This window comes from Akebia trifoliata, chromosome 5, assembly GCF_017979445.1.
Source record: "Akebia trifoliata isolate Shusen 1 chromosome 5, ASM1797944v1, whole genome shotgun sequence".
In the NCBI taxonomy this organism is placed as follows: domain Eukaryota; kingdom Viridiplantae; phylum Streptophyta; class Magnoliopsida; order Ranunculales; family Lardizabalaceae; genus Akebia; species Akebia trifoliata.
Window position 1 is genome coordinate 17,891,790 of NC_141379.1, and position 18,896 is coordinate 17,910,685.

Below are 18,896 nucleotides of genomic sequence, written 5' to 3' on the forward strand. Positions count from 1 at the left end.
TGCACTCGGTTTAATCAGAAACTTCTTCTATTTCATTAAAGATAGATGGGGTGACAGGACTTACTGCAGACTCGACAGACTCATCATGACCAGACCCGACATACAACAAAGGACTCATTACATGGTAATTGGAAAGAGACCCGACTGCGGGTTTGATTACAGATTGTGGGTTTTGAATGCCACTTTTGACTGACAGGACTGACACATTTCCTTCTTCGATAAACATCTGAGCGATATTGAGTGAATCCACAGTTGTCTGCCAATCACCTGCTCCTTCAAATTCTTCAGATGTTGTATCTTCTTCCTTGTCAAGCCAACCCATCCCAAAGAAAATCTCAAATCCTGGTTGGCGAGTACCCGTGACGTGGTCGATAAAGGGTTCTGGAAAACCACAATAAGGGAAATCTTCCCCTGCTTTCACAAAGTGCCCATTCAGGGTTTTGCGATAAGGCTTCATGTTGATTAAGTCGATAACATGTCCTTGTCTCTTCGCATTCGTCTTATCTTTTCTTATCTTCCAATATCGGGCCTAGTCTTCTTTGGTAGGTTCGTACCCCAATCCGAATGTCCCAACTACTTCTTGAATGGCTGGTACAGCTTTAATCCCTTGTTGTCTACGACCCAAACCCATGCCTGGGAAGAATCTCATGCTTTTGAACATGCTGGCCACACAACAGCTGAATGTATTATCGATAGGTACCAGCTCTTTCGCAAAATCGTCCCACTGAACCGCATGAATATTTTCAAATTCAAACTCGCTGAGTTGTATTTCTTTTTCTTTGGGTTGAGTTTCGGGCAATGACTTATCCTTGGTTTCTATTTCATTCACAATCCCCATAATTTCGGCATCCCCATGAAGTGTGATCACCAAACCGTCCTTGATGAATTTAATCTTCTGATGCAAAGTAGAAGGTACGGCCTTGATCTGATGCAGCCACGGTCTCCCTAGTAATAGGTTGAAGGATGATTGAATATCCAAGACTTGAAATTCCACAGGGAAGTCTGTTATACCTGTGGATATTAGTAACTGCAAAGTCCCTAGTACATCCCTCTTTGTATTATCGTAAGCTCTGATGCCTTGGCTAGTTGGTTTGAAGTCGTCTGTCTTGAATCCGAGGCAAGTCGCGGTCTTCAGAGGACAGACATTTAATGCACTTCCATTATCTACCAAGACTAGAGGGACTCTCATTCCATTGCAATCAATTGTAATATGCAATGGCTTTGTGTGGCTCGGCCCTTCTTTTGGGAGATCTGAATCTGAGAAGGATAGACTATTTTCAGCATAGGTTGCCCCTACTATACTGGTTAGTTGATCCGGAGATGTGTCGAGGGAAACTTGGGATGCGCTTAATACTTTGAGAACAGCTTCCCTATGAGCTGTGGAGGCCATGAGCAAATCCCAAACTGAAATGTTGGCGCCTGCCTTTTTTAACTGTTTGATCACGATATCATCCTCTTCAATAGTTTCCTGAATGGGGTCTATTTTTTCCTTCCTTGCCAAGGCCGCTGGATTGTCATCACTGAGTTCCGGTGGCTTAAAGAATTTTCCTCCTCGTGTCATGTGCTTGACTTCATCACAAGATAGTGGAAATGGCTCATCTTCTTCGGCCAATAGGTAAGGATCTTCATCTGTTACAGAGAATGGGCTTTTCGAGATCATTTGTGCCAAGAGGTGGCTGCTATATGATGAGCTATCGTAGCGAGGTGGGGATAGACAGTATGATTCATCTACAGTTAAATCAAATGGCTCATGGCTTGTGGCATAGACCTCATCATTGAAATATATTACAACAAGAGGATAACTAGGTAGTTGGGTGTTTGAAACCATATTCAATGTTGGTGGAGGTTGATATACAGGTAGTGGATTGGTATTGACATTTGGTGGTGTTGGGGTACGAATGATGACTTTTTTTATCATCAATGAGATTTTGGATGGCATGGCGGAGAGAGATGCAACGATCAGTATGATGACCAGGGCTTTGATGGAATTCGCAAAAGACGTTAGGGTTATGTGAAGTTGGCAGGGGGTTTGGTAGAGGTCGAGGCTGAAGAGGGGTGAGGAGCCCTTTTTTTAATAGTTTCTGGAAGGCCGCCGTGAGGGTCATCCCTAGATTTGTGAACTGTCGAGGGGGGGCTCTACCTAAATTTGCCTGATTATTGTTTCGAGCTGGAGGTTGAACTGGGGTAGTGGAAGTATTGGCTATATAGGCATGGTTGATGTTGGGTTTGGAATTAGTGAAGGATTTTTTAGCTTTGTTGTTAGAAGAGTTGGAAATAATCCCAGAGGCAAAAACATCCTCAAGTTGGCTTCCAGCTTGTAACAGGGATTCAAATGTGGGGAGATACTGGACAACTAAATGCTGGGCATACCCCTGCGAGAGGTTTTTCAAGATAATTACCACTTGTTCCTTTTCTGATGGTCTATCCCACATCTGTGCAGCCTTAGCCCTCCAGCGGCTAATAAAATCGGTAAATGTTTCCCCATTCTTCTGCTTAGTGGATTCCAAATCCCTTCGAGAAGTTTCGATTTCAGTGCTGTACTTGTACTGGTGCCAGAACATCCTTGACATATTTTCCCATGTCCCAATTACGGCTGAATCTTGGGACATCAACCATCGCAACACTGATCCTGATAGAGTACGCTGGAACAATAATGTCATATGTTCATCACTGAGGCCCATTGTACGTATGTTGGTGACATATACCTTGAGATGCGTTTTTGCGCAGCCTACTCCACTGAATTTTTCCATTTCTGGCATAACAAATTTCTCGGACAGACGGATCTTAGGGATTTGATTCAAAGCCTCTATTCCTGCCGCAATTTCATCAATCCCTTTTATGTTTTTCACGGCTGTTTCCAACTGAGTCATTCTGTTGGCTAACATTGGATTCTCATTAAAATGCTCCTCATTTCCATCAAGCTCATAAACCTCATCCAGATTCTTAGCTGTGCTACCTTCTGGTCCCTTGCCCCTTTGATCATCAGGCTGGTCTCTTGTTGACTCAGAGATCTGTTCTAGTACTTCTACCTTGTTTTTTATGTTGTTCATATCCATTGTAAAGACTGCCAGGATCTTACGAATTTTCGCGAGTTCAGATTCAGAAGCCATTTTTTATGGTTCACTTGGCACTGATGTTCTTTCCAAACGACCTGACTCTCGACTCCAACCAGGTGGCGGACGCTTAAGTTTGGGCGCAATAGTATCCTGAAACCCCATCAAAGGTGAATTAAGAATTGGTCCCTTTTGATAGCATTTGCTTTTATTATTATAATTGATAAGTTGTGTTGATCAAACTTATGTCTGATGAGGTGATTTATTGTTAATTAGGGCCTTAAAAAAAGAGGCTTCTCATTAAAAATCGTACCAATGAGACAAATGCGAATACAAAAGAAATGAGGAGACTCTCCTTTTAAAGCAAAGATGACTCGATCTAGGACCTTACATGCTCTTCTACTTCTCTCTTCTGCTTCTTGAATGCTTGTTGATCTTCTGATTCAATAAGTAACCGATGGTCCCAAGCAGTAGCTATGCGTTCTACCAAGTGCACAGTCAGCTCTTTAATAGGATGTCGATTCCTCGGAAGCATTGGGATCCATGAAGGGAATCCTATCTGTCTTGGTATCATCCTTGGGCAATAAAAAGATGTATTCAACAAACTAGTGAGCATTACATGATCAGACCCTTTTGAAGCAAGCACGGTGCCTTCATCCATTCTTGATCCCAATCTATCCCAATTTACATCTTGTGTAGTCAAATTTGAGAGCCAGTCCTTCCAGTCTTCTATGGATGCAAAGTCCACCAATGTTTCCTTTCTTGTGAATTTTTCCCATTTACTTTCCTTGATTTGTGGGAACTCTGCGATGCGAAGTCGGATACATAACCACAAATAAAGCAAATGTAGACTTCCTCGAAATCCTGCCCCTCCTGGTGCATTCTCATTTAAGTCAGGTGTAAGATGTAGCGATCCTAAGCGCGCGTAAATTTATAGGTCGAGTAGTGACGAGTAAGGGGGATGAAAATACTAGAAACGGAACGAATCAAGCGGTACTCACAAGCCTTTGAGTTCTTTTATATTCATCATTAGGAATCCACCAAAATCGGATGACAAATTATTGAATTAGGTAGATGCAATAATGGGGTGTCTACACAACCAGATACATGTTGCTACAATTGATCAAGAGAAAACAACTTTCACCTATCCCTTCGAAATTTTCTCATATCGTCGCATGCCTTTTGAATTGTGCAATGCACTCGCTTCTTTTCAACGGTGCATGATGAGTATATTTTTTGACATGCTAGAAAAATATCTCGAAGTGTTCATGGATGATTTTTCAGTTTTTGAATCAAGTTATGAAGAATGTCTCCATCACTTGACTTTGGTCTTTGTACGTTGCAAAGAGGTCAATTTAGTCTTCAATTTGAAAAAATGTCATTTCATGGTAACATTGGGGATTGTGCTAGAGCACATTGTTTCTACTAAGGGGATTGAGGTAGATAAGATAAAGGTAGGTCTAATCGAAAAATTACCACCTCCTAGAATGGTCAAAGAAATTAGGTCATTCCTAAGCCATGCGGGTTTCTATCATAGATTCATTAAAGATTTTGGAAAAATCTCAAAGCCTTTATGTGAACTATTAGGAAATGATGTTCCTTTCAACTTTTCAAAGTCATGTCTCTCTACATTCAATAAACTCAAGTTCGAGTTAACCTCGGTGTAGACACCCCATTTTTGCATTCGCCTGATTAACCAACTCGTCAACCCCATCGCAACGGTTCCCAATGATGGATGTTTATTCCAATGCTTTGTTTTGTTACCAGATATGTTTCAGGAATCCGGATGAGGTATCTCGAACTGACAAAACTTTAGAAACCATGCTACGCCAGGAAAATACGACCCCAGAAACATAGAAATCATCATCTTGCAAACCAAAAAGAAGCTTCACGATAAAAATCACTAAAAATGACCAAATTACCAAAATACCCCTAACATCAAAACAACCCTAGAACCTACGTTACACTTAGGAAGACCCATTCAAACACATAAAACAACAAATCGAAACCAAATAAACCACTTCGCCAATTTTCACAAAATTTGACAAAATTATGAAAATACCCCTCATAAAATTCACAACCATTTCACACAAAAATTTAATAAATGACAAAAACCAACATTCTCGTTGAATTCCTTACGAAAAACTGATTCCAAAACATCCTGGAACATTGAAAAACGACTTAAAACGTAAAAAATCCTCTTCGAGGGCAAAACGGTAATTTCATAATTTTAATCATTAAAAATTTTAAAATTAATAAATAAATCATTAAATAATGTAAAGTGAAATATTAATAAAATTAATTTTAAAATTTGAATCAAAAAATCGATCAATCAGGCTTTCAGGCAAAATTGTTGATGGTTCGCAGATATTTCTTTAAGGACCCCTCCATTTGGGGGTCCAAAGAATTAAAGATATAATAGAAGGGGGTTCTCCAAAAATTTAAAGTCAATCAAACAAGACTAAAGTCAAGATATTAAAGTCAATCAAATAAGACTAAAGTCAAAATTAAAATCAATTAAGTAAGACTAAAGTCAAGTATTAAAGTCAATCTCATAAGACTAAAGTCAAAATCCTAAATCAAAACACTAATCAAGTCAATCTCATAAGGCTAAAAGTCAAAACCCTAAATCAAAACCCTAATTTAAACTAATCAAGTCAATCTCATAAGACCAAAGTCTAAACCCTAATTGAAACCCTAATTGAAACCCTAAAAGAAACCCTAATCAAACCCTAATTCTCTTAAAAAATTTTATAAATAGGAGTCTCCACACCCTATTTTCGTATCAAAGAAAAAACTCTCGAAAAAGTAGGTGAAGAAGCCTCCACAACCTTCCCAAAATCCTAATTTTGAAGCCCCAACTCCTTACTTAATACCCATACTTCGATTTTAGCCTGAAAAATACCTAGAAACCCTTCAAAAACACTACAAAATCCATAAAAAAAATTCGAAGAATCTAGATCTAAGAAAGAGATACTTTGCCTCGGAGATCAGAAATCAGATCCGGAGACAGAACGAAGCAAGGAGTACGGTACAAGGAACGATTTTATCAGATCTAAGGGAATAAAATCATTGCGCTCGGAAAATGTAAGTATTTTTATTTTTTTATTATTATTTAGGTCTTGTTAGCAATGTAATTTTATTTGGGAATTAGTAAAGACCGGCGTTTGTCGGGCGGTGATGGTGCCTAACACCTTCCAACCCCGTAACGTGATCCCCGGACCCGTATTTTTATTTCGTAGATTAGTTTATTTGCCTTTTAGAGTCAAAATTCGGTTCCTAGACCGTAATAACTAGGTGGCGACTCCCAAATCTCAAGGGTCAAAAGCGGATCTGCACACTCCGCGGATCGAGGGCACTTTCACTCGGCACCTATTATTCAACCTCCAAACTAGACCATTCCATTCGAAGTTATGTGCGACACTTCGAATTGTGTAATAGGCGTTCTTTTGGGTCAGTGAATCGAAAAACAACATCAACCAATATGCTAGTAAAACCCTTAACGATGCTTAATTTAACTACTTTACAATAGAGAAGGAAATGCTAACAGTGGTCTATGCCGTTAAAAAATTCTGCCCCTACCTCATAGGATCTAAAGTCTTGATCTACACAAACGACGCAACATTGAAGTATCTTTTATCAAAGAAAGATGCTAAAGCAAGGCTAATCCATTGGATTCTACTTTTACAAGAGTTTGATCTAGAGATCCAAGATAAAAAGGGAGCAAAAAATGTCGTAGTTGATCACTTGCCTAGGATATTTAATAAGCCAACCGAGGAGTCCTTACCTATCTTTGAAATCTTTTTCGATGAGCAACTTATGCAAATCTCTCAAGCCAACGCTCCATGGTATGCGGACATTGTCAACTACATAGTTACAAGTCAATTTTCAGTCAAAATGACTAGCCAAGATAAACTCCATCTTCTGTCGAAAACAAAATGGTATTTTTGGGATGAGCTATGCTTATTTAAGTATTATCCCAATCAAATTATTAGATGTATTCCAACCTGTAAGCAAGCCAATATCTTAGAGTTTTGCCATTATCATGCTTGTAGAGGGCACTTCAGTGGTAAGAAGACTGCTATGAAAATCTTACAATGTGATTTTTTTGGCCCAGTATTTTTCGTGATGCCCACAAGTTTAGCAAATCTTGTGATAGATTTCAGATACTAGGAAAAATCTCCAAGAGAAACGAAATGCCTCAAAATCCTATCTTGATCATCGAAATTTTTGACGTGTGGGGTGTAAACTTCATGGGACCCTTTCCTATCTCCTAGGGTTACCAATACATCCTAGTTGCCATTAACTACGTGTCAAAATGGGTCGAAGTTGTGGCATGTAGAACTAACGATCACAAGTTTGTTTTAAAATTCATCAAGGAGATGATCTTTTTAAGATTTGATACTTTACGAGCTATCATAAGTAATGGTGGCTCGCATTTTTGCAACAAAATCTTTGTTGTGTTGATGAAGAAATACCTCATAACGCATAAGGTTGTCACACCTTACCACCCACAAACAAGTGGACAAGTGGAGGTTTCTAACAGGGAAATAAAGGCTATCTTAAAAAAAATAATCAATCCTTCAAGGAAAGATTGGTCTTTGAGATTGAGTGATTTACTCTAGGCCTATAGGACCGCAATCAAGACATCTATAAGGATGTCTTCCTACCGGTTAATTTTTGGCAAGGCCTGTCATCTCCCTGTAGAACTCGAGCATCGTACGTATTGAGCGATCAAGCACCTCAACTTTGATTTTGATAAAGCCGGTGAGAAGAGAAAGTTACAACTAGACGAGTTAGAAGAGATTAGAAATGACTCGTATGATTGTGCCAAATTGTACAAAGAGCATACCAAATTCTTTCACGATAAACACATTATTAGGAGGAATTTCATTCCCAATCAAAAAGTATTGTTATATGATAATAGGCTCCACCTTTTCTAGGAAAACTCAAGTCTTGGTGGACTGGCTCATATATTATTCAAACAGTTTACCCCCATGGTACTATTGAAGTCCTTAATCCTAAGGACAGATCCATTTTCAAGGTGAATGGCCAACGTTTCAAACCTTTTGTCGAGTATATTTCGTAGGAGGAAGTTCTTCTCCTCGATGACCCCGTCTATCAAAATTAAGTAATTTTCGTTTGGCTAAAGACATTAAACTTAGCGCTTCTGGGAGGTAACCCACGCACTTCTAGGGACATTGTATTAAATATCAACAAGATTGTAGGGTCTTTTTTAGGTGCTATCTAACCCACTTCATTTCATTTTGTCAATTTCAATTTTACTTTTGCATGTATATATTGAAATATTGAGGACAATATAATGTTTAAGTTTGGGGGTGTATGGGTCAGATTTCCACTTATTATTTTCTTCTTTTATTCCAAAAAAAACATAAAAAGTTAAAATTTCTAAAAAGAATAAAATAAAATTGGTGGTGACTTTGTTGTATTTTTCTCAAAATCTTAGCTTGTATTTTTAAGCACTTAGTTAAAAATATTTAGTTAGTCTTTTATTGGAAGCTATGATCTGAAGTCCCCATTTGTGTTTCTCTTAGGCAAAAGTTAAACCAAAGTTACCTTTTAGTTTATAGTCACTTCTAATAAGGTTACCAAGAGTATAAACTGAATTAAGAGAATTTGTTACCTTATTTCTACCTAGAGTTTAACGAAAAATTAGGTCCGATGAACTTTGACTTCCTTGTTCAATTAGTTAGCTGATTAGAAGAAAAACATAACTGAGTTGTATACACCTTGTATAGTAACCATTGAATTAGACTGGGTACCTTGAAAAGGGCTGCCTACTTTTCTTAGAAAAAGAGTGAAAAAGTAATAGAGCAAGAAAAGTAAAAGACCCCTCAAAGAAAAAGAATCAAAGATCTAAAAGTTTATGTAAAGTTTCAGTAGGGTGAAAGCCATCAAGTGTAAAAATGTGAGTATACTAGAATATTACAGATAAAGCCCCTTAGAGATATTAAAGTGAATGTCCACACTTTTCACTACCCCAGATAGGATGCTAAGTTTAGAATTAAACCCTAAGTTACTCCAACTATTCTTAAGTAGTTAGAAGGTTGAAACTCATTTTAGGAAATCAAATCTCTTAAATTTCTGAGTTAGAACCACTATCGCTCAAAAGTCAATTTAAGCCTAAATTTTGTCGTAAAGAAATAAGAGTTGGGATTCTATACCAAGCATTACTTTCAATTAACTAACAACACTACAAAAGACTTGTGTTTTTCAATATAAGTTTTGATTTTGACTATTCTTACTTCAAAGTTGTTTTGAATTTTGTGAGTATATTTTCTACAAACCCTCACGAGTCAAACTCGTCCACTAGGGATAACCTAACGGTTTAAATGCTTGCTGCATTCTCTAAATGCAGTCGAAGTGCCTACGAAGTGACAGTTTTTTTTTCATGATATGTCGAAATATCATTCTCTAAATATCTTGATTTTTGTCCCTATTTCTCCGTGTTAAGGTAATAATCATGATATGCCTCGAAAGGTCATGTTGCATGTTATTAGATGATAATTAGGCTTAATTATACATAAATAAATTCATTTACTAGATAAATCTGATTATGTGTGCTTCTTGTGCAGAAAATCAGTATTTTGGAATCAAAATCTCAAGGTAAAAGCATTTGGACCCACTTTGGACTGTCCTAATCCTTAACTCATGTTCTCATCTTTTGTTCTTTTGTGCAAAAAAAAGTGTGAAATTACAGGCTTTGACACTGTATAGACCTAGAGGGGGGTGAATAGGACTAATTAAAAATTCTTCTAAATGTGAACACTTAAGTGTGGCTGAAATTTTAATGAATTTGTTCTATTGAAGCATTCACCAAATCATCCATGGAACAAAAGATTTACGCATGCAATGATCAATCATGATATACGTTCAGATTTGCATGAAGATAAAGAAATTAGAGAGAAACACAAGACACGCAATTTATAGTGGTTTAGCAACTGTGCCTACGTCCACTCCCAAGAGAACCCCAATCGATGGTTCTTCGATGTTTACTAAAAATGATGTTTTTGGTTCACCTTAAACCACACATACAATTTTTTTCTCGGGTTAATTATGCAACCCTAAGATTGAGTGAACCACATCCACTCAAAATGTCTGAGTTTTATGCTTCGAGAACTCAGCAACCTTTATCACTCAACTTGAGTACGCAACTCAATCAAATACTTGATTTTGAAGAGGAAATCAAGGAAACTATTACAAGAGTATTTTGAAGTTAAAGTAAAACAAACAAACTCACAATTATGATGAATGAGGTGAGTTTGTTAATCTTTGGTTCTTCACTACTTCCTTCGTCTTTGGCTCCTCGCCTAGCTCAATGTTAGAATGTAACTGCTTGAAGGATGAAGTTAGTGAAGCTTGATCAACTCAGATGAAATAGCATGATGTGCATGGTTTCGACTTCACCTAACGATTCTTCTTACTTTGTTAAGAAATATATTTATTTACTTGGGCTTAACTCAGAAGTTGTTGATCAAAGCAACAATAAAGCCTAGAGCTTCTATTTTATAGAAACTGCACTCAACGGCTTCATGTCGGTGGCACATGTATCCTGTAGGTGGCACCGACCAAACCTAACGGTCGAAAATGTTACCGTTGAACACTATCGATAGCTTTGTCGGTGGAACCTCCAAGAGTTATCGGTGGGACTGATGAGCATTATAACGGTGGAACCGACAGGACCATGCTTCTGCCACCAATAGATGTTTTCTCATTTTGTTCTAGCGGTGGATGTCGGTGGGACCGACAAGTTGTTCGTCGATGGAACCGATGACTATTCTGTCGGTGGAACCGACAAGATTAAGCTTCTGCCACCGATACCTTGAGTTCCACTTTGTTCTGTCGGTAGATGTCAGTGGGACCGACAAGTTGTTCATCGGTGAAACTGATGACCATTCTGTCGGTGGAATCGTCAAGATTATGCTTCTGCCACCGATATCTTGAGTTCCACTCTGTTCTATCAGTGGCTGACTGTGGATCCTTCCCTCCTGTCGACAGCCTCTATTTTCCTTGAGATAGAGTTGGTTTTGGGATGAGCTTAGAATACTCAAAAGATGCTTCGATAATAACTTGTTCTGATACTCTGCGGGTGATGATGTCCCTTGTCCTTGGTTGGTTTTGATACACTACGGATTTGTCATTGATGTAAAGCATGTTGATTACTCTTCGTTTGTTTTGAACAATATCTTCCAGTAGTTACAACATGACAACATACGACTAATCTTGGAATTGACAAAACATGGTACTAACAAAGTGGAGGATACTTTTGAACTCTTCTACATACATTTTTCTCTATAAATAGAGCATTAATCTCTAGAGAAACTCTCTCTTAGTTCTCTCATCTAAAACTCCTTTAATCTAAGGTTCTTAGCTTCTTCTCTTATATTTTTGTATTTTTATCTTCTAATTTTTTTTTTTTATTAAATAGTCTTGTAAGAAGTAGTAGAAGAAAAATTTGTAAGTTTTTCCATGAAATGAAGAAAAGTTTTTCCATCTCTTATCTTCTCTCTCTTACGATGACATTAGGCTAAGCTCCCTTCCATTGGAAAATGGAAAAGTCTAGAGCAATTTCTTGTGTTGTTTCTAGTTTCATGCCTTTCTTTTATCTAAAATTCTCATGAGTTCTTTTTAAGATTTCTTACACCTTTTATTCTTAATATAGATACTTTATGTTTAGATTAGATCAAGATAAAGTAAAGTTGAAATAGATAGTTTATGTTCCCTCATTTGATTTCATTTGCTAAACTTTCCGATCTAAGGAGCTAATACCAAGTCCTTACGATTGAGTTATAAAAAAGCTATAGACTAGGAGTTACTTATTAACATGTTTTAGATAGATCCACCTCCAATGGTACTTTAATTTTATAAGTTTACTTGCTTTTAACTTCATTTATTTTTGTTCATTTTTCAACAACTTTAAATTTTCTTGATAAGTTCAAAAATACAAAATTAAATCAATTTTAATTCCTTTTGGTTAATTCAAATTTTATCATCTTAGCTTAACTCTACTCCCCCTTTCTCTTGGGTTCTATCCCCTACTTGCCCCACAAGTAAGGTAAAAGTAAGATTAATATTAACTCCGGTAGAAAGAACAACGATAGTACCACCAGCATATTCCCCCATTCTAGTTGGATGAGAATGGAAACCCCATTGCTATCCTCAATCAGACTCTTGGCGATATCCTAGAAGCTGGTGCTACCTTAGAATTGAATCCTGCTCTAACCATGGATTTTTCAATCTAAGCCAGCAGTCCACTTCCTACTCTTCCTTCTAGTCTGACACCTATCCCTGGCGAAGGTCAAAGTGAAGCAACGGACTTTTCAAGTACTACTGTTGAAGCTGATCCCCCAGATGCTATTTCTTAGACCTCTCCCTCTGCTAGTCAGTCTCCCCTTATTGGACAATGACATGTTCTCTACTGTTATGCTATGCTCTCTGTACTATCCCAACTTTGGGATCTCTCCTTTGTACTTTTTCTTGACTATTAATGAAAAAACTTTGCATTTATGCATTTGCTGTCATTTTTGCAATTCTACATTTATCTTTACTTTTACCACTTTTATGCTGCACACACTTGCTAGTCTGCTTTCTAATTCAGCGTATTTCTACATTACGCCTTTCTCCTTCCCATTGTTATTCTGCTAATACTAGTAATACTGCTTATGCGCACGCTGGTTAAAACTACTCATATACACATTGACTAAGCTACTCATAGATTTTTCATACTGCCTACTGCGTATTACTTACACGTAAACTGCTACTCTACTTTAACAACCAGTCTGCTTTAATGATCAATTTTTTAACAATCAGCTCTGCTTGTTACTTTTATCATATTTTTCCCCTAGGTTCTACCTAAAGTAAGTCTTACTTTTGGTAGAATCTTTACTGGGCTAACTCTACAAACGGCTATTTGAGTCACTATCCTTGGAAAAGGTTTTGACTCTGCTCGAACATTCGGCTATAACATTTGACTAACTATTCTGCTAGTGGTAGAATAGGACCCCGACCAACTTTTTACCTTGCCAATGAAGGTGGAAAAGACCCACGTAGGTATGGATCCCTGCTGGATTCACACAGTACTTTTGTTATTCATACCAGAGTTGGGCCTCGACCAGCTTCTTACCCTGCCAAAGATGACAGGGAAGACCTACATAGGCCTAAATCCCTATTGGATTCCACTTTAGTGATTTTGAAACTCATGACAGAGTAGGACCCCGACCAGTTTCTTACCCTGCCAATAAAGGCAGAGAAAACCCACGTAAGTCTGGATCCCGGCTGGATCCACACAATGCATTTTTGTGTTCGAGTTGGGCCCCGACCAGCTTCTTACTCTGCCAATAGAAGCAGAGAAGACCCACGTAGACCCAAATCTTGGCTGGATCCCTCTCCTCAGCTTATCCCTGCACAAAGATCTGAAAGTACTAAGGCAAAAAATTTATTGATAATACCTTTTTAAACTACATGCATTCCATGGTTTAAGTAGCTCCTGACCGGACATTGTGACAAAATAGCAGGCTCCCTTTTGGCCCATTTTTGCCACTCTATATGGCCCTTCCCAATTTTCACCCAGCTTGCCACTATTCTGTTTCGCCATGTTTTAAAATACTCATCAAAGTATAAAATCTCTTTCCTGAAACTGTCAAGGGTGGATTTTCTTACTAAAATAGCTTTATAGCTTCTTATGGTAGTGTTCTAATCTGACCAATGCTGCGTCACGATTTTCCTCCAACAGGTCCACTTCTACGACCAACTGTTAGCCATTCCTACTAGTTTGAACTACCTTGGACCTCACAATGGGAAAACTATTCTTTGTAGGTATCATGACTTTAGTTTCATAGGCCATAATAAGTGGGGACATCCCCGTAGAAGTTTTGGCAGTTGTCCTGTAAGCCCATAAGAGTCCATGTAAGACTGACGTCCATCTGCCTTTTGCTTCCCCTTGCTTCTTCTTCAAAGTATCTAGCAGCACTTTGTTTATAGCCTCGGTTTGCCCATTACCTTGGGGGTAATACAGTGTGGAAAATAATTGTTTTATTCCATATTCACTATAGAATTCTTTGATCTGATTTCCTTTAAACTATCTTCCATTGTCGGAAACTATGGTGTGTGGCAAGCCAAACCTACAAATAATATTCTCCCAAAATAATTTTTGAACTTCTTGCTGTTGGATTCTAGCTAATGGCAGGACTTCCACTCATTTAGTAAAATAATCTGTTGCTACCAACAAGAAAATCAAATTGCCTGGTGCCCTTGGCAATAGGCCTACTAAGTCAATCCCCACTGTGCAAATGGCCAAGGGCTGACAAGGGAGTGGAGATGTACTGCTAGTTGTCGGATTATCTTCCCATGTTTTTGGTAGCTATCGTAGTGTTTGACATGTAGCGATGCATCCTTATGCAAATATGGCCAGAAATAACCTTAAGAAAGTACCTTATGCGCCAAAGATCGCCCCCCTTGAATGGTTTCCACAATCTCCCCCATGGATTTCACTTAACACTGATTTTGCTTCTTTCGAGAGTAAGCAACGTAATAGTGGACCTCCTACAGACTTCTTGTATAGAGTCTCATCTAGAACAGTGTATCTCTCTGCCCTACTCTTAACCTTCCTGGCCTCCTTCGAATCGTTGGGCAACTCTCATTGTTGTAAATAGACTAGGATTGGACTTATCCATCATTGGTCTCTTACAACTGCCACTAAGCTAGCTAGTCTATGCTCGTCTATTGTTGGATATTTTTGGCAACTCAATAGTAATTCTCTCTTGTGCTGTCCAACCAGCATTAAAGCGATGTAAGCCAGAATATTCGCATGCCTGTTATCTGTCCGAGGTATGTGTTCGACCTTGATATCTCCTACACAATGCATGGCGGTCCTCATTTTCTCAAGATAGAGTTGCATCTGTGGGCCTTAAACAACCCATTGATGTGGTTCACCACTAACTGTGAGTCATTGTAGACGGTTGAAAACGCCCTCAATCCGCCGGGTGTGCGGATCTACTTTTGATTTTTGAGATTTGGGAGTCGCCACCTAGTTATTATGGTCCAGGAACCAAATATTGACTTTAATAGATAAAACACTAATCTACAAAGAGAACAGGTCCGGGGATCACGTTACGAGATTGGAAGGTGTTAGGCACCAACCCCACTCGGCAAACGCCGATCTCTACTATTTTCCAAAAAGATCATATTGCTAAAAGACCTAAAACAAATAAATAAAATAGATAAAAAAATTAAAAATATATACCTAGATGATCGCAATAATTTGTTCCCTCAGTACTAGCGGCGAGCGTCTTTGTATGAGTTTCCTTACTTTTCCTTCGTCATTAGATCTGCTTCAGATCTCCAAGTTGAAGTATCTTCTACCTAGATCTGAGTACTTCCTGATTTGTTATGGATTTCTAGGTATTTTTGAAGGGTTTTTGGGTGTTTTTTGAGTAAAAGCTGGGCTTTGGATGATAGGTAGGGAGTTAGGACTTCAAAATTAAGGTTTGGAGAAGGCTAGATAAACTTTTTGACCTACTTTTTCTAGAGTTTATTTTGACCTGCGAAATTAGGTTGTAGAGACTTCTAATTATAGATTTTTTTTGGAAGAATTAGGGTTTGACTAGGTCTCCTTTTAGGATTTTGACTTAAGTCTTATTTGATTGACTAGGTTTCTTTATATTAGGGTTTTAATTAGGATTGTGACTTAAGTCTTATGAGATTGACTTGATTTTTTAAATTTGGTTTTTAAATATTGCGAACAATGAAAGAATATATTTTTAAGTTTTGTGGAGAACCCCCTAATTATATCTTTAATTATTTGGACCCCTAGATGGAAGGGTCTTTTAATAAATATCAGGGGGTTCCACTTAAATGAGTGGGCAACCATCAACAATTTTGCCATAGGGCTTCATTGATTAATTTTCTTGGTTCAGATTTTTAAATTAATTTTATTAAGGTCTGAAAGTACCCTCAATCCGCGGGGTGTGCGGATCCACTTTTGATTTTTGAGGTTTGGGAGTCGCCACCTAGTTATTACAGTCTAGGAACCGATCACTGACTCTAAAAGGTAAATAACACTAATCTACGAAAGAAAATACGGGTCTGGGGATCACGTTACGGGGTTGGAAGGTGTTAGGCACCAACCCCGCTCGGCAAACGCCGGTCTCTACTTTTTCCAAATAAAGCTATATTGCTAAAAGACCTAAATAAATAATATACAAAATTAAGAATGAAAAATACCTAGATGATCACAACGATAATTTTCTCAGAGTTGGCAGAGAGATTTTTTGCTTGTGATTCCTTATTTGGTTTCTGTTACAGGATCCGCATCGGATCTCAAAGATGAAGTATCTTCTCCTAAAATCTAAGTGCTTCCTAATTTTTGATTGATTTCTGGGTATTTTTGAAGGGTTTCTAGGTGTTTTTTTAGCAAAAGTTGGGGGTTGGACGATAGGTAAGGGGTTAAGACTTCACAATTAGGGTTTTGGGAAGGTTAGGGAGATTTTTTAACCTATTTTTTCTAGGGTTTATTTTTACCTACGAAAATAGAGTGTAAACACCCTTATTTATAGATTTTTTTAAAGAGTTTTTTAGATATAGTTAGAGTTAGATTATATTTCTCTTAGATAGTTTTAGAGTTTAATCATGTTTCTTTAAGATAATTTTAGAGTTTAATTAAAATTCTTTTAGATAGTTTTAGAGTTTAATTAGAATTATATTAGGGTTTTAGAGTTTAATTATGTTTCTTTTAGATAGTTTTAGAGTTTAATTAAAATTCTATTAGGGTTAGAGTTTGACTTTGGTCTTATTAGATTGACTTGATTTTATGATTTTGACTTAAGTCTCACTTGATTGATTAGAATTTAGGATTTTGATTTAAGTCTTACTTGATTGACTTGATTTTAGGATTTTGACTTAAGTCTCACTTGATTGACTAGATTTTAGGATTTTGACTTAAGTCTTACTTGATTGACTTTAATTTTAATTATGATTTCACTTTACATTAATTAATGTTTTAATTATTAATTTTAAAATTTTTAATTATTAAAATTGTAAAATTATCGTTTTGCCCTCGGAGATGACCTTTTGCGTTTTAAGTCGTTTTTCAATGTTCCAGGATATTTTAGAATCGATTTTTCATAAGGAATTCAATGAGAATATTGGTTTGTGTCATTTATGAAATTTTTTATGCGAAATGGTCGTGAACTTTATAAGGGGCATTTTCATAATTTTATCGAATTTTATGAAAATTGGTGAAATGGTTTATTTGACTTCGATTTATTGTTTTATGTGTTTGAAAGGATTTTCCTAAGCGTAATGTATGCTCTAGGGATGTTTTGAGGTTATGAGTATTTTGATAATTTATTCATTTTTTAGTGATTTTTACCGTGAAGCTTCTTTTTGTCTACAAGATGGTGATTTCTATATTTTTTGGGTCATATTTTCTAACGTAGTGTGGTTTCTACAGTTTTATTAGTTTAAGATACCTCATCTGAATTTCTGAAACATATCTAGAAATAAATAAAGCATTTAAATAATCATCCATCATTGAGAATCGTCGTGACCAAATTGACGAGTTCATTAATCAAGTGATTGTAAAAATGAGGTGTCTACAGATGCCCTTCTTTGGCAGAGGATTAAAGCAAATTAGATAGCAAAATATATTTTAGTAGATAATGCGATATCCGAATGCTAAAGCTAGTGACAGTTCATTTTGCAACCTGATTAGCAATTCGTCGGGACGTTCGAATCCTTAAGGGTAAAGCTCTCCCCGATCTAAAAAATGTTAGGTCCTTGAGCGAGAGCTCTCACCGATAACGTCAGATCCTTAAATTTTAGAAAATTCTCCCTGACTAAAAGTGTGCAAGTGTGTGTACTTGAAATTTAAGATAAATCTCAGAGGGTTTGAGCAAAATCTGAACAAAAGCTAAGTAAAATCTAAGCATAAATTGGGCATAATCTGAGCAAAATCTAAGCATAAACTAAGCAGAATCGGAGTAAAAGGTAAATGTCTTACTCTACATACCCTGGGTAAAAGAGTAATAAACAAATTCTTTTTTTTTGGAAGTCCTACTCTACCTACTCGGGGTGAAAGAGTAATGTACTAATTTTCTGGGAGTCCTACTCTACTTACTAAGTTTGAAAGAATAATGAACTAATTTTCTGAGAGTCCTACTCTACCTACTCGGGGTGAAAGAGTAATGAACTATTTTTCTGGAAATTCTACTCTACCTACTCGGGGTGAAAGAGTAATGAACCATTTTTCTAGAAGTTCTACTCTACTTACTCGATGTGAACGAGTAATGAACTAATTTTCTAGAAGTTTTACTCTACCTACTCAGGGTGAAAGAGTAATGAACTATTTTTCTAAGAGTCCTACTTTACATACTCGGGGTGAAAGAGTAATGAACTATTTTTCTGGGAGTCCGACTCTACCTATTCAAGGTGAAAGAGTAATGGACTAATTTTCTGGAGTTCTATTCTACCTACTCGGGGTGAAAGAGTAATGAATTATCTGAGTAAAATCTGAGCAAAATCCAAGAAAACCCTCTGCAGTATCTGGCTGAGCATAATCCGAGAAAACCCTCGGTGGCAACTGGCTGAGAATAATCCGAGAAAACCCTCGGTGGAAACTGAGAAAAATCTGAGATAACCCTCGGCGGCATCTGAGCGAAATTCGAGAAAGCATTCGACGGCAATTGAGCAAAATCCAAGATAACTCTTGACGGCAACTAAGCAAAATCCAAGAAAACCCTTAGCAGCAACTGAGCAAAATCCGAGATAACCCTTGGCGGTATCTGAGCAAAATCCGAGATGACCCTCTGTATACACCCCATTTTT

General features: G+C 37.4%; 1 pseudogene; it reads left to right on the forward strand.

Annotated features, from left to right (window-relative positions):
• The first annotated feature begins 584 nt into the window (after nucleotides 1–584).
• LOC147401584 (homeobox-leucine zipper protein MERISTEM L1 pseudogene) overlaps nucleotides 585–18,896 on the forward strand; it is an 80,004-nt pseudogene continuing 61,692 nt past the window's right edge.